Source organism: Myotis myotis, unplaced genomic scaffold, assembly GCF_014108235.1.
Source record: "Myotis myotis isolate mMyoMyo1 unplaced genomic scaffold, mMyoMyo1.p scaffold_m19_p_5, whole genome shotgun sequence".
Classification (NCBI taxonomy): domain Eukaryota; kingdom Metazoa; phylum Chordata; class Mammalia; order Chiroptera; family Vespertilionidae; genus Myotis; species Myotis myotis.
The window spans coordinates 72,145,492-72,160,494 of record NW_023416357.1 but is presented as its reverse complement, the minus strand read 5'-3'; positions in this window follow the sequence as shown (position 1 = coordinate 72,160,494).

Here is a 15,003-nt window from a genome sequence, read left to right as displayed (position 1 = left end):
TGAGGAAACTGAGACAAATGGCTAGACAAATGGCTGAAAGGGCTGAGCAATTAACAGCCAGCTGATAAATCACAAGGCTCCGTCCTCCCTAAACAAAGATACCCAGGAGCAGATGGTTTAAATCACAGAGATAGATAACAACAATAACAACAAAACAGAGCCAGACTAATCAAAGATAGAGGTGAAACTAACCAGAGAATGACCCCTGACCTCCCTATATGCTCATTTTGACACATCAGCAAACTAAACAACACATCTGGAAATCTAATAAATATTCTGTTGAGATCCTTCCCTGGGACCAGCCCTAAAATTCCCACCTATAGAAAATAGATAAAACCCTCAGGACAAAGGAGGCCAGCTCCTGCTCTTTGAGCATACCTGCATCCTCCTGTCCTCCGGAATGCGCTTTGCCTCTTCTATCCTAAGCTCCCAGATGAGACTTATACCCGGGGAAAGAGTGGGCAGTGGCAGCTTGTCCAAGGCTTACCCTGTCTCCAGGATCCCTTCCTTTGCCTCACTGTCTCAAGCTTCAGTAAACTTACACGTACTTTCAGCTGGATTCGTGTCTTGAAATTTTTCCTGCAGGAGTCAAGAACCTGAAGGTTGCCTGACACACAAAAGATCCAGGACCATGCCAGGGCAGGGCCAGTCCCTGGCATGGAAGCAGTCGGGTAACATTAAGAATACAACAATACACGAATGGCTGAAGATGAAAAAACAAGTCTCAGTCACAGAAGAAAAAGAAAAAGGGGAAAGTGCATTAAATCGGCTTTCTTTGTTTTTTCAGATCAGACTTGCAGCATTGTGCAAGATGCAGAGATCTTTGTAATTCAAAATGTCTCCATTTTCCTTGAAACATTCTATGGATAAGAGAAAGAGCCCCTTATTAAAGTTAACAATTAGCATTAGGAACAGAATTTTAAATAGAAACACAAATGCTGAATAAACTAATGGGCATTGGACAGAATTCAAAGATTGCATACAAATTAAAGAAGGCTTTAGGCCTAAAAGAGAGAGAGAGATTTTTAGAGATTTTATAAAGCATTGATATATATATTTCACACACACTATATATATATATAGTGTGAAATCAATGCCATATATATATACTTATAATAAAAGTTTTGTAAAAGGTTTTAGTTACTGAGTCATTCCGGTGCCGAGTCCCAAATGAATGATTTTATTTCAGGCAGAGCAAGTACCCACATTTCTAATGTTTGTTTAATGACCCAATAGAACTTGGATAATGAGACAATTGAGAGTTGAGAAAGGTATACCATCCATCACAGTGAGTGTAATGCTAGGGACACACTGTTTATTTACAGTGCAATATAGGGAGACCTATGGCTCACACTGCCTTACACAAACAGAACAATAAAAAGTACTTAAAGCCATTTATATTCACTTTAAAATCAAACCCATTGGGGTAATATCAAGATTTCTCCTCGTTCTGACAGAGATATAGCGTTTATCAACAGCTAGATGCCTCTTTTCTCAAACAGTGCACAGTGGGGGCTTGGATATTTATAATTCTTGTTCTACTCTAGTGGAGAATCAATGCAATTGGAGAGAAGAAAAATAGTTATTAGATCATCTACTGTGTCTCCACAGTTATGTCTATGAGACATGCTGTGTCATTCCCCCTCCCCGCCCCAGAACTGTCTTTGATGGTTTCCAACAAAAATTATCTCACTACTTTTCTATATCACAGTACCATACAACCTAGCTGTTACTAAATTCCTTTTCCACTTCATAAGGTTGTGGTCCTTTTTCTTGACAACGAAATTGTTTATTTGTAAAAAAAATATGTGCACATTTAATCTTAACTTACTATACTAGTCACATGTGGTCTCATCATATGTTACCTCCATGTTCTTGCTTTTTTCCTTCAGGGTTTAATTGCTATTATACCATTGACTCACATTCTCAAAAAGATTCCACATCAAGTCAGGAAAATAATTCTATTTGACCTTCAATAATTTAAAAGTGCGGGAACATGTACCCAGCTCTATTCAGAGTTTGTGACTGCTGTCCTTCGACATGCGGAGAAGTTCAATTACATACATTACAGGAAAATTCCATTACAGTTTTAGCACCAAGAGACTGGCTCCTTGTCTGTCTTGCTCACTGAACTAGCCCCAGTACTAAACATAGCAATGGCATGTGTCTGATAATCTTTAGCTAGAAACATTTTCTTGTTGTAAATACGATGCTATTATAAAACCACCGATTGTTAGTGATAAGAGAAATGTTTCTGATAATTTCACTCCATAGATATTAAGATTCAGTTTATTATAACCCCTACACCTTTTTAGTGATGTTTTTAATAGAATCTACCTCCAAAGTAATAAAAAAGAGTTGGAAAAAAACTCACCTTTGTTTTCTTTAGTTCACTTGTAAGACACTAACTTTATTGGCTCATTCTTTCCCAAAACAACTATTTAATAACCCTGTTTTGTACTTAATTTTTCTCTAATAATATACATAGCCAGAACAATTTTGGAGGAAAATAAGACAAATGGTACAATTTGTCAACAAATTATTTTTGAGAGCATTTTTATTATATTCACTCTCTTTGTACCTATAAATCAAAAGAATCATCAAACTTTGCCTTAGTGATGTTTAACCTAATAAATTCTTGCTAGTGGGAAATATAACTTGATTACTACAATTCAAATTTTAATATTTTACTTATACATATACTTTTAACCTCAGGATAATTTTAAATACAGACTGTTAATATCATAATTTCATCCTTGATCATATTTTTCATTTTGCTTTAATTATCATTATCATAGTTATATTATCCAAGTCTTCAAACACCTTTTAAATACTTTCTATACTACTTCAAAAACTTTCTAACCAACAAAATTTAAATATGAAAATTAAATAATAATGTGACTGGATCTTGTTGCTATGTATACTTTGAGTATTTTCTAATTGATTTATATTTAGTCATTACTAAAAATTGCCACAATGAACTTATTGTTTAAGATAAATGTCCATATATTTGCTATAAATGTTAAAGACTTGCATAACAGTGATTTTTGAGAAAATTTGAGATCCTATAGACCTTTTCATTAGCTATTATTTTTAATAGCTATTGTTTTAATAGCTATTACTAAGTATTTTTAGTAGCTTTACAGCTATTAGTAACTAAACATATTTATTTATTCTGACACCTGATCATTCTTTTACTCATTGGTTTATCAACTATTTGCCCTAGTATTTGACCAGCCTTCTGCTAGTACTGGAGATTTAAAAGTTAAAAACAAAACAAAACACATTCTTAGGGTTAGAATCTACTATGATCTTGCATTCCTTGTTCTTTTCGTTGTATACCTTGACTGTGGTATAAAGTTTTGAAATATTCCCCCTCTATTCAGAAAGTTTCAAGTCCATTAATATAAACTTAGTATTTCTTAAAATATTTTTATTCCAATAGGATACATAAAATTCAAAATGATATAAATGTCCATGTTCAATTATCATACTATGATTTAATATTTTTAAGAGACTATTGTGTTAATTTGTTAAAAAGCAGTTCATTTTAATTTCTTGTAAAGTGTAATAAAATCTCATTTCATGTTTTCTTGAGACTTTTATCTCATAAAAGAAAAATGCACATTTGGTTTTTCATACAAACTTTATATCCTAAATGGTGAGAAATGCTTACTTAGAATAGGCAATTACCTGGAAAACTTTCACACAGAACGCTGAGTGAAAATTCCAGGTGTGGTATAATTGTATGAAGGGGAAAAAAAATAATGTACATACTAAATCCGTGAGAAACTGTGACAGAGACAACTAGGCACCCACGAAAATCCACTTCCTCTCCTTTCAGAGCACACAGATCATATCTTACATCTTTTAGTCTCCATGCAGTTAGGTCCACACATATGCCTGAGTCTTAGACAAAGGGATGTGAACTGTGCTGCTTCTGCCTTGGTTTGAGAGTCTCTCCAGGTGTCTCCATGCTTTTGTTCCTTATGACAAATGAGATGGGAGGAGCATGATGTTAAAATGGCAACAATAAGTGGTTAAGAAACCCATGCAGAATGCTAAAATGATGGAGAACTCTGTTATTCTTTGGCTACATATTTGTTAAAACTGTTGCTTAGAAAAATTTTGAAGAAAGACCAAGGGTCTACCAAACCTAAGCTTAGAAAAAAAGCCAGTTTATTCATTTTTATTGGTTGCTGTTTGATGCATTTGTCAGGGTACCAGGAAAGATAAATAAGCTCAGGAAAGACCTGGCCGGTTTGCAGCAGACATTAAACGTCTAGCAGTGTTGGAGAAGCCAGCTTCTTCAAGACCCCTAACCTAGAGATAGGCCTGGAACACAATGTTCCTATAAGACAAAGAACTCGGCCCTGCAGCAAAACATAAGAGTAAGGATGTTGTCCTCCTACCAAAACCTATTGTTCAGGTAGCGGCTACTGCTATGTTTAAAGAAATAGGCACGGAAGCAACGAAAGCAAAGAAATAGAGTAATACCAAGTGGCAAATCTAAAAAATGACCGTGGGTGTGTTTACAAGCAGAGTAAACTGGAAATAAGTAGATTAGAACCCTAGTAACTTTTTAAAGTAATTTTATTGCTAAAGAATATGATTTTAGCCAAAACAAAAAGTAAAAGACTGGATGTACACCACTCTTAGGCTCCCAATTGTTTATGATCAAGAACTGGGCTTTGAAAACCATGTAGCCTCCCGGGAGAACAATACTCTCCTGTGGTGTCTGCAGATGAAAATACATAAAGAAGATCCTTCAAGAGAGTGGCTGCAGCCTTCATGGAGATCGATGGACAAGAGATTCCTTCCAGAACACAGACTGAACCTAATCGTGAAACTTCATCCACTGTCAGTGTAGAGAGGTCTTAAAAATGCCTTCCCAGCCAGTTTGTCTCAGTGGATAGAGCATCAGTCCTCAGACTGATGGATCCTGGGTTCAATTCCGGTCAAGGGCACATGCTTGGGTTACAGGCTCGATCCACATCCCTGGTCAGGGTGATGTGTTTCTTTCTTTGTCTCTCCCCCTCCTTCCACTCTCTCTAAAAATCAATGGAAAAATATCCTTGGGTGAGGATTAACAAACCAAAAGAATGCCTTCCCAGAAGCATTCAGTCATAGATATGTGCTAGAGCCTGCCATGAATTACTCATTCAGCCATTTGTAGAATGGATGATTTTTTATGATTGCCAATTAAAATGTAGTAACACAGAAGTGGTCCTGATTGAGAAGATATTCTAGACTCTGAAATGGGTGTAGTAATAGAGTGGACTCAGTACTTGGAGGGAGGATGAGTCTATTGTAAAAATTTTCTATTCAGGGTACAAAATTAGATAATATTTTTTAGCCTCTCTTGCATTATTGTGTGTCCATGTGACAGTGTAGAATTGCTTTTTCCAGGTCCAGCCAGTGAGTAAGTAACTATTTCCAGGTATAGACAATGAAAATATCCCCAAATCTTTACCCACTGCAGCTCACTGGGATGAGACAACCATGATGTCCTCAGACACCTCATCAGAACGTTCCTCAATCAGAGCCCCTGAGTGACAGCCAGCATGGAGAGAGCTTCCACTGACAAGTAACACTGAAAGCCTTGGATAGCTTTCTGAGAAGAAGTAAACTTATCCTGTCTAGGCATTATTATTATTTTTTTTTTTTTTGCGAGAGTAACTAGTATTATCCTAAACCAAAAGCTAAACTCTAAAGTGCGACTTTCAGAGTCATTCACCTCCATTTATGTTAAACACATTACAATTCCTCCTCTAATGTGTATGATGGGCAGGCAACCAATCCTGCTCGCACTTTCTCAAGTTCTTCAAACTTTTCAGTTAGCTATTCTATTTTCAGATCCATATAGTAGTACATCTGAGCTATCAACTGTCAGGTATAATCATTTTCCCTTTTACATTGATTTAGAAATTGAGGCACAAATAGGAAAAATAAAAACCTTCCTGAAGATTACACTTCACAAAGGCTAGGCCCAGGATTCCGACCAAGGAAATCTGACTTCAGAAGTTCTACTCAGCCACTCTGTGGGGCCATGGATATGAGGAAACACGTGACTGTCTTCTGAGTTGCTGCTACTAATACTGTCGGGATAGAATTGCTATGGTTTGAGAAACACAAGTAAAGCTTAGAGAAATTTGCATTACAGAAGAATTCCTTATTTTCAACAGAGAAAACCTATAAACAAAGAGTTCTCATGCAGAGTTTACCTCACAGAAATGAAGATTCACATAATAGGCACACATTTATTGACTGAAATTGAAGAGCAGTGCTTAATCATCTCTAGCTTAAATATGATTTGTGGAGGCAACACTTGAAATTTTTAAAATATTTTTTTATGAAATGAAGACAGTATTTCCTTCTAGTAAAAGGAAACTTTCCAGAGCTCATAAAATAAAGCACTATTTCTGTCCCCAGTTTCCTCATAAAATATTTTGCATCGGTGCTATGTGTTGGTGCAAGTTTCTTCTAAGAGAATGTTGTAATAACATAGGATGTGGATATTCTAGACTTTGGATTCAAACTTATTTTTATTTTTACATCAGAGTGGATTTCATTTCTGTGTGTATGCACTTTCTTATTTATTTAGTTATTAGTTGAATCACTTATTCATTTAAGAGGTGCTTATTGGCTGTCTATAAATCAATTACAGTGATAGACGTAAATTACTAAGGTCTATCTCCAGCATTCAGAGCAATACTTGGAACACTAAACAAATATTTAGAGAATGAATGAGTAAATGAGTTAATACGAGGTAAATGAATAGTCATAATTTAGCATCTACAACAAACTTAAAAATAACGGTGAAGGAGACACAGCAGGCACTTAAATCTGTCGACATCAATATTTGAGTGTGTATGCTGTGTTTGAAAGGTAGTTATATGGAAAATGGGTATTAAATTTAGACTCAAGGATAGGCAGAATGAGTTTAGAAAAATACCAAAAAGAGGACAATGAACAAAGGAATGGATATACAGTACATAGCCTGCTCAGGATCGATAAGGGAAACCATCTTTATTATCCAGATTCTTCTTTCTTATCATAGTCACTTGGCCTCAGTGCCCTAAATGCCCCCGACAATAAGGTTTCTACATTAATCTGATGCACTTTTACTGTCCAGGGCATTCAAATAATGTAAGGTTTCTACATTAATCTGATGCACTTTTACTGCCCAGGGCATTCAAAGACTTAAATCTAGCCCTACGCACTGAATGTGTCTCTTAACCCTCTTCCTGGCAGGGAAATGGAAGTGTCAGAGTAAATGGCTAACTTGAGACTGAGGAAGTTAAATAAGAATATAAAATTAAGAAAGGAAACCACAGATGTTAAATATGACGTCGTTTGAGAGAACTGTTTGTCCTTAGAGCAGTGATGGCGAACCTTTTGAACTCAGCATGTCAGCATTTTGAAAAACCCTAAATTACTCTGGTGCCGTGTCACATATAGAAGTTTTTTTTATATTTGCAACCATAGTAAAACAAAGACTTATATTTTTGATATTTATTTTATATATTTAAATGCCATTTAACAAAGAAAAATCAACCAAAAAATGAGTTCACTTGTCACTTCTGACACGTGTGTCATAGGTTCGCCATCACTGCCTTAGAGTTCATGCATTCTTCTCTTTCAGTATTATTCACTTCAGAAAGTAATTACTTCCAGTCTTAGGTCTTAAGTGGAAAGTATATATTTGCTCTTTTGATAAAAAGAAATGCTGTGGAAAGATAACCATTTATTCAAATCACCTGGATGTTAAGAAGTAAAACATTTAATATGCTTACATAAAGTTTTTCTGGCATAAATAAGCCTTTTTAAGAATTCCATCCTTAGAAATACTTCTGAACCTTCTATATTACTGGTGGCATTGTCTGTAAGCAAGACTCCATTCCTATATATACGTGCCTCAGGGTACTTGTTCTAGTACATATTTCACCTCTTCCGAGGAATGTGACATTTTGTCTACTTTATGGCTCCTTTAACTTACAGTGCAGAAGCTAAGTGCTGTGTATCTTATATCTCTTTTCTTTTTCAGTCAAAAATCTAATTAACAATGCTTTAAAAAATGCAGTTATCAGGTTTTTGTGCACAAAACGGCATGCCGTAATTTTATTTCCTGTCATCAATTATTTGACTGATATTTTATTTACTGCAAGAGTTATAATTATGCCTGAACATATTTAACAGTTCAAAAGGTCAAAAATACTTCATAGCATATAATCTATGGACCATGACAACTAGAAAATACTATTTTCTCTCAATTCCAGACAATTTGGGGAATTGTATGACTTATGTTGTTAGAGTCCAAGAGAGGCTACCCCAAAGTACCCCACAGTGGCGTACCAATTACTTTGAATTAATGTTATTTAACAAGGAGCCAGTGCAAGAAGGGCACCTTGACCTGCCTTGTGTCCTTGAATGAAGAAAATAAATATCCTCTGGGAAAGGTGTCCTCCCCATACCTAGAGACACCCCTCATTACTAGGGTTAAATAACTCTAGCGAAAGTGTCTGTATAAACAAGCCTTGTTGTCTCTTTTCTAATTTATTCACTTGTTTACATTTCTCATTAACAAATACCCAAACCTTGCTTATATTCCTTTCTAATAAACACTAACTTTTTTCCTTTGTCCTGCCAATTTCTTTAAAAAATTATTGTTTCTTTGTTATAAAATATAAACAGGTATCTGATTTAATCATTTATTTAAACCTCATTTTATGACCTACACATCATTGTGGCCAATTTAAATTATTTTTTTTTCTCCTGTTAATCTTGTCTTGGGTCTATTTTATTATTGTATTAGTCCAGCCATAAGAACTAAAAAAGGGCAGGGGAGATTTTTCCCCTCCCTAGCAATATCTATGGATCTCTCATTTTCTCTTCATTTGCATATGACACTTGAACAACTTGAGTTTCACTGTGCAGGTCCACTTATGTGTGGATTTCCCTCCCTCCCCCCCCCCCCAATAAATCTAAAGTCAGCACTCCATATCCCTTGGGCTTACATCCGAAGATTCAATCAAGCACAGATGGAAAACTGTTTCTGACCCATGGTTAGGAATCCACAGATGTATGCATTGCTCTATATCATTTTATTTTATTTTTTAATATTTTTAATGACTTCAGAGAGGAAGGGAGAGGGAGAGAGAGAGAGAGAAACATCAATGATGAGAGAGAATCATTGATTAGCTGTCTCTTCCATGGCCCCTACTGGGCATCGAGCCCACAACCCAGGAATGTGCCATTGACCCGAATCAAACCCAGGACCCTTCAGTCCGTAGGCCAAGACTCTATCCATGGAGCCAAATCAGCAAGGGCTGTTCTACACCATTTTATATAAGCAACTTGGGCGTCCATGGATTTTGGTACCCATTGGAGTCCTGGAACCAGTACCCCACAGATATTGAGAGACAACTATCGTTACATTTTAGGGGAGTCAAAGTTATACATGAATATTCAACTGTGCTGGTGGTGGAGGGTTGGCGACCTAAGAACAAGTTGGTGGGTGAAGTTAGCCACCTTGAGAAGAGCAGTGGCATTTATTTGAGTAACAGCTATTCTAATGCACCTTACTGAAGGAACCAGCAGAATAAGCAGTCAGGTCACACACTCTTCACTCCAATCAATGTCCCCATTAGCTTGAAGGTAGGAAAGCCTGTTGAGACAGGCCATACAGATGAGCCTCCTAGCAGAGAGCCATGAGGAACAGTGGGAAACAGATGTGGAGGGACCAACAGGAGATACCCAGTGCAGCAGATTAATGTTGGCCAATGAAATACTATATTTTTCTTAATTTTTGTTTGCCAAAGCACTACACGCATATGGTTAAACAAACAAATAATACATACACAGGGCATTATGAATAAAAAGTAACAACCTTTGTCCAACCTTCTCATCTCTAAGTCTGGACCTTCAAGTTATCATTTTAAAACACTTTAGGGCAGGCTTTGGCTCTTCTAAAGGTTACCTTTCAACATTTAAATAATATACTCATAATCCTATTTCTCTTTTTTTCATATTTGTATTTCTCAAGCTCATTTCCATGTAGTGCTTCATGCAGACAATCCTATTTCTTAATTTCTTGATCTGACTTTGGGTGGTAAACACACAATGCAATATACAGATGATGTATCGTAAGATTGTACACTCAAAGAGGTCTATATAATTTTGTTAACCAATATCACAACAATAAATTTAAATAAAAAGTTTGAAAATTTCCTTAAAAATAAAATTGCCTACTGACTTTCTGCTATGAAAGATGTTTAACTCATTTAAACTAAAATTCTTTCCTATATCCCTTTCAGTTGTTATTTTAGTTCATTAAAAGTTAACATAGTATGTTTAACAGAAAACTGGTCTTGTTCAAGATGCTGGAGGTTTTTTTAATAATAAAGAAAGTTCGTTTTATTTAATCAGACAGTTGCTTAAGAAAATATTTATTCTGGAAATATCCATGAATGTTTACTAAATTTACGCATGAGCAGTCTTACTCGTTTCATGACAGGCAACTTCATTGAGGTATAATTTACAGGCGGTAAAATTAACACTTTTTTGGTGTACAAATTCTATGAGTTTTGACAATCGAACACATGTACACTCCAAAAAGTTCCCTTGTGCCTTTTAATAAACAAATTCCTTCCCCTAACTCCAACCCGTGGCAATCACGGACCTCATTTCTATTTCTGTAGCTTCACCTTTCCTAGAATGGCGTGTAAATGAAATCATACAACATGTAGCTGTTTAAATCTAGTTTCTTTAGTTAGCTAATGCTTTTAAGACTCATCTATGTTGTTGAATATATCAGTATGAGTAGTTCATTTCTTTTTGTTGCCATTGTACGAATACATGACAATTTATTTGTCCATTTGGTAGTGTAGCATGCTAAGATTTTTAATTTTAAGGAAGAAAATAAGAAAACAAAACAGGGTCTGCAATATGTTCCTGATATAAATATGTGTACTATAGTATATTGTCTTGGTTTTCAGTTACTTTTTTTCTTTCTAATAATTTTTTATATTTTCCCATTTCCCTTTATTAAAATGTTGCATTTTTAGAAATTATGTCAGTGTTTATTTCTTTTTTTTTAAAGAAAGAGGACATGGTTTTAACATATAAAGAGAAAATAATTTTAAGGAAAAAATTTTCATAAGATTCCAATACAAATTAATGGAATAAAATCACTAATTTGAAAAGTCTTAAAAGCAGAAACCACCTTTACAAATTATAGTAGAGAAAAAGTTTGTAAACCTCTAATGTAATTCATAAAATAAAAATATCAAGTCACAATTTAGTTAAAATTAGCTTTAAGAAGAATTAAGAGCTAATTTCACATGTAACTTTTTATAATATACAAAGCATAGTTTCATACATCATTTTTTCATCAAAATGACAGATGTCAACGTTACTTTAGCTTTCAGAAAATTGTTATTTTTATCTTATAATTTATCAATCATGATAATAATAAAGACCGAGCTCTAATTTTCACCAATGCTGTCTAGAAAGCTAAAATGTAACCTCTGTGACAGAAAGAAAAATATGACATCTGAAAGCAATTGAAGGAAAATGACATGATGAGCATGGGATGGATTTGCTAATGATTTATAAATAGAAGAAATGAAGAATCATTTTATCAATACAACTAAAATGTATAACGGAAGAAAGTAGCTTTCACTTAGACTTTATAAAAATCTTGATATATTATTACATGAAATTACATTTGGAATAAACTTTTATTTTTAAGTCAAGATGAAAATAAAATAATAATTATTCTCAGCAGGAGTGTATGCCAGACTAGTGATGTTTCATCCAGAAATCCTGGGAAGAAATTTCTGGGAGAGATAGAGGAACAATAATTCTGTTCATTATAAAGATGAAATAAACAGCTTGCTAATTGCTTATGAAATCAAAGCAGAACTATGAGAAGAAAACAATAGCAAAGAAGAAATTTTTAAAATAGGAAAATCAATTATTTGTATAATTCTTCAGCATTATTTTTGTTTTAAATTTCTTCTAAAGACATGTTATTTCTAATAATGCATTATGCTATTTATTAATGAGTGCATATTCCACTTACCCAGAAAATTCAGCCAGCCAAGGTTTCAGGTGCAATTCAACTCAATGCACACAGTGTCTGTCTAAGATCCTCCAAGACTTAACTTTTATTTCATTGAATCAACATAGATAAGAAAACAGCATTTGGGAAGTTGAGCCAGATATAATAAAAAGATGTTTCTCCAGAACAAGAGATGTTGTGTATTTACAAACTTCAGAACAAAGAAAAGCTATATGTGAAGCAATAATTCCCAAGAAATTTACAATGAGAGAAAGAAATATGAAAGTTAGTTGGCATAAAGTAAGACATGATAGAGAAGAAATTTATGTTTACTCATTGCCCTATCCAAGCATAAAGGAGAAAACATCAGTACAACACGTGGAAACATAATACCAAGATGCAATAAGTTGAATCAAAGTTCTATGAGTGAAAAGGGGACCGAGGTATTAATAAATCATATTAGAGAAGATGAGGAGAGAAAATATAAAAGGGAACTTCATGCTTCTCCTACAATCTCCTTTAAGTACAAATTATAATAAGTGCTTAAAAATGGTGGCAGGTCTTGTGAGTGTTTAGTTCAGTAATTTTCAACGTAATTGTAATGAAATAAAAATGTCAGCATCTCCCATATTGGATCAGCTTATGTCTCTAAGAGAAACTCTCTTTTTGTGGCCACAGGCTGTACCTTTTGACCATAACTGCCCCATAAAAGTATCCTTTTGATGTAGTTCATAGGCTAAATGTCAACAGTACCAGCTGAAAATGATATAACATAAAGGTCACAGGTGATTAAACATTATTCTTAAGCAATAATATGATAAGACAGACAGGATTTTGCTAAGAATCCATTTGCAAGGCAAAAGGAGACACATCTCAGATTCATCAATGGGTTGAATCCATTGTCCAAGTGTTCAAGATGATGTTAGAATATGTGTGCCAAAGATTTATGCAGAAAAAAAAAATCTCCAGTGCAACTAGTAGGAACTACTGAGGCAGTTGCTGTGACACCCCCAGAGGGCTTTGGTTGTCTAGCTGGGTGTATTCATTCATCTAAAAATGTTCAAATGATGCACACTGCTAGAAGTTGGGGATGTAACAGTAAAAGAGGACAAATTTTACTCTGTCTTGGAATGCACAAAAAAATGTCAGAAATGATAAATGCTAGGAGGAAAATAAAGTCAAGCCACAATGAGTGTCTTGTGCTTAGGAAGGAAGTAGAATTACTTAAATAGAGTAGTCAAAGAAAGTGTGACATTCACTGAAACCTGAACAATGAATTAAAAGGTGTCACCCTTGAGAACTGAGGACATTGAAAGGAGAAGAGAGCAAGTGTAGTCCTGGCATGTCACTTAACTCCCAGGATCTCATTTCTTAGTCTGTGAAGAATAGCAATGCCTGTCTTGTAAGGTTATTAGAGGACTTAGTGAAAATGATCCTGGCACACACTGTAGTGAAGGTGTTACATGCCCTAGCACTATTACTCTCTGAGTTGCCACCTCTTTTCCTTTGATGGGAAAACCCCACCCTGACAGTCTCTGAGTCACTATTACATATCTTACACTGTTTGAAGACAAGTAAAATTTTAAGAGAAAACATTTTCAAGTAAATAATGTATGCATTCGAGGTAACTTATTTTAAAAACGGTGTATTGTATTTTAAGATAAAACAATGTAGGGTCATTGAGACTACAAAGTTGAGGTAAGAGTCCCGAACAGGAGTCCACTCAAGGTGCACATGGACAAAGACAGCCTCCATGAACAGAATATTCACTTACCTTCAGAATGTCACCTGCCTGAAGCCAAATCCCAATTCTCTTCCAGCTCAGTTCTTTCCCAAATGATCACTACACTACTCTATCAGGTTAAAAAGACAGACCACTTTGACTGTTATGCTTTTTACTTCTTTCCAGAAAAATTAGTATCTTTTGTTTTTCTTCCTACCTGGGAGCTCCTCATGCCTTTGTTTAATGACATGCTACAAAGACAGATAAGACAAAGCAGAAGAAACAGGAAGAGCATGGGTCTACAGAACCAGTCTGGGAAAGGAGGGGGAGGGTCTTTTTCATCCAAGCGTTCTTACTCCCTGCTTCTCCCCTTGCCCAAGCATAGACAGTCTGGGCTAGACTCTAACTACTGAGATCAGACTCAGCTATTCCATCCACTGAAAAAAGTAGAGGAGCTGATTTACTCACCCAGTAAGAAGCAAGATAAAAGATAGGAAAAAGGAAGGGGAAATCTGGATGCTTTTAATAAAGAATCTGAACAATCTAGTAGAATTCAATAAACATTGTGGTCTAATTAACAAGCAAACTGACCAAAGATACATCTACATACAGTGGGGCCTGGACTTACGAGTGTCCCGACTATCGAGTTTTTCGAGATATGAGCCGTCTCTCGGCCGATTTTTTGCTTTGAGTTGCGAGCTAAAATTCGGGTTAAGAGCCAGTTTCAGATACCCCACTGCTAGTTGGTGCAGCGAACGTCACAGTGAATGCCACAACATCAGCCCAGCATCACGTGTTTCACTCATTCACTTTTTGATTTGACATACAAGTAATTTGAGTTATGAGCTCCATCATGGAACAAATTAAACTCGTAAGTCAAGGCCCCACTGTATATAAAAGCCTAAGTGACTGAACGACCAGTCAACCAGTTGACCAGTCACTATGATGTGGACTGACCACCAGGAGACAGAAGCTCAATGCAGGAGCTGCCCCATGGTGGTCAGTGGACTCCCACAGCAAACCTCCCGTGGTCAGCCAACCTCCCGTGGTCCTTCATCCTGGCTGGCTCGCTGGCCTCGATGGGCCCCAATCACTGGCCAGGCCGAGGGACCCCACCCATTCACAGATTTGTGGACTGGGCCTCAAGTATTCCTATAAAAGGAAATATTCTAACAGCACAATTATTTGGGCTTTGTAATAAGAACTAAAAATGAAT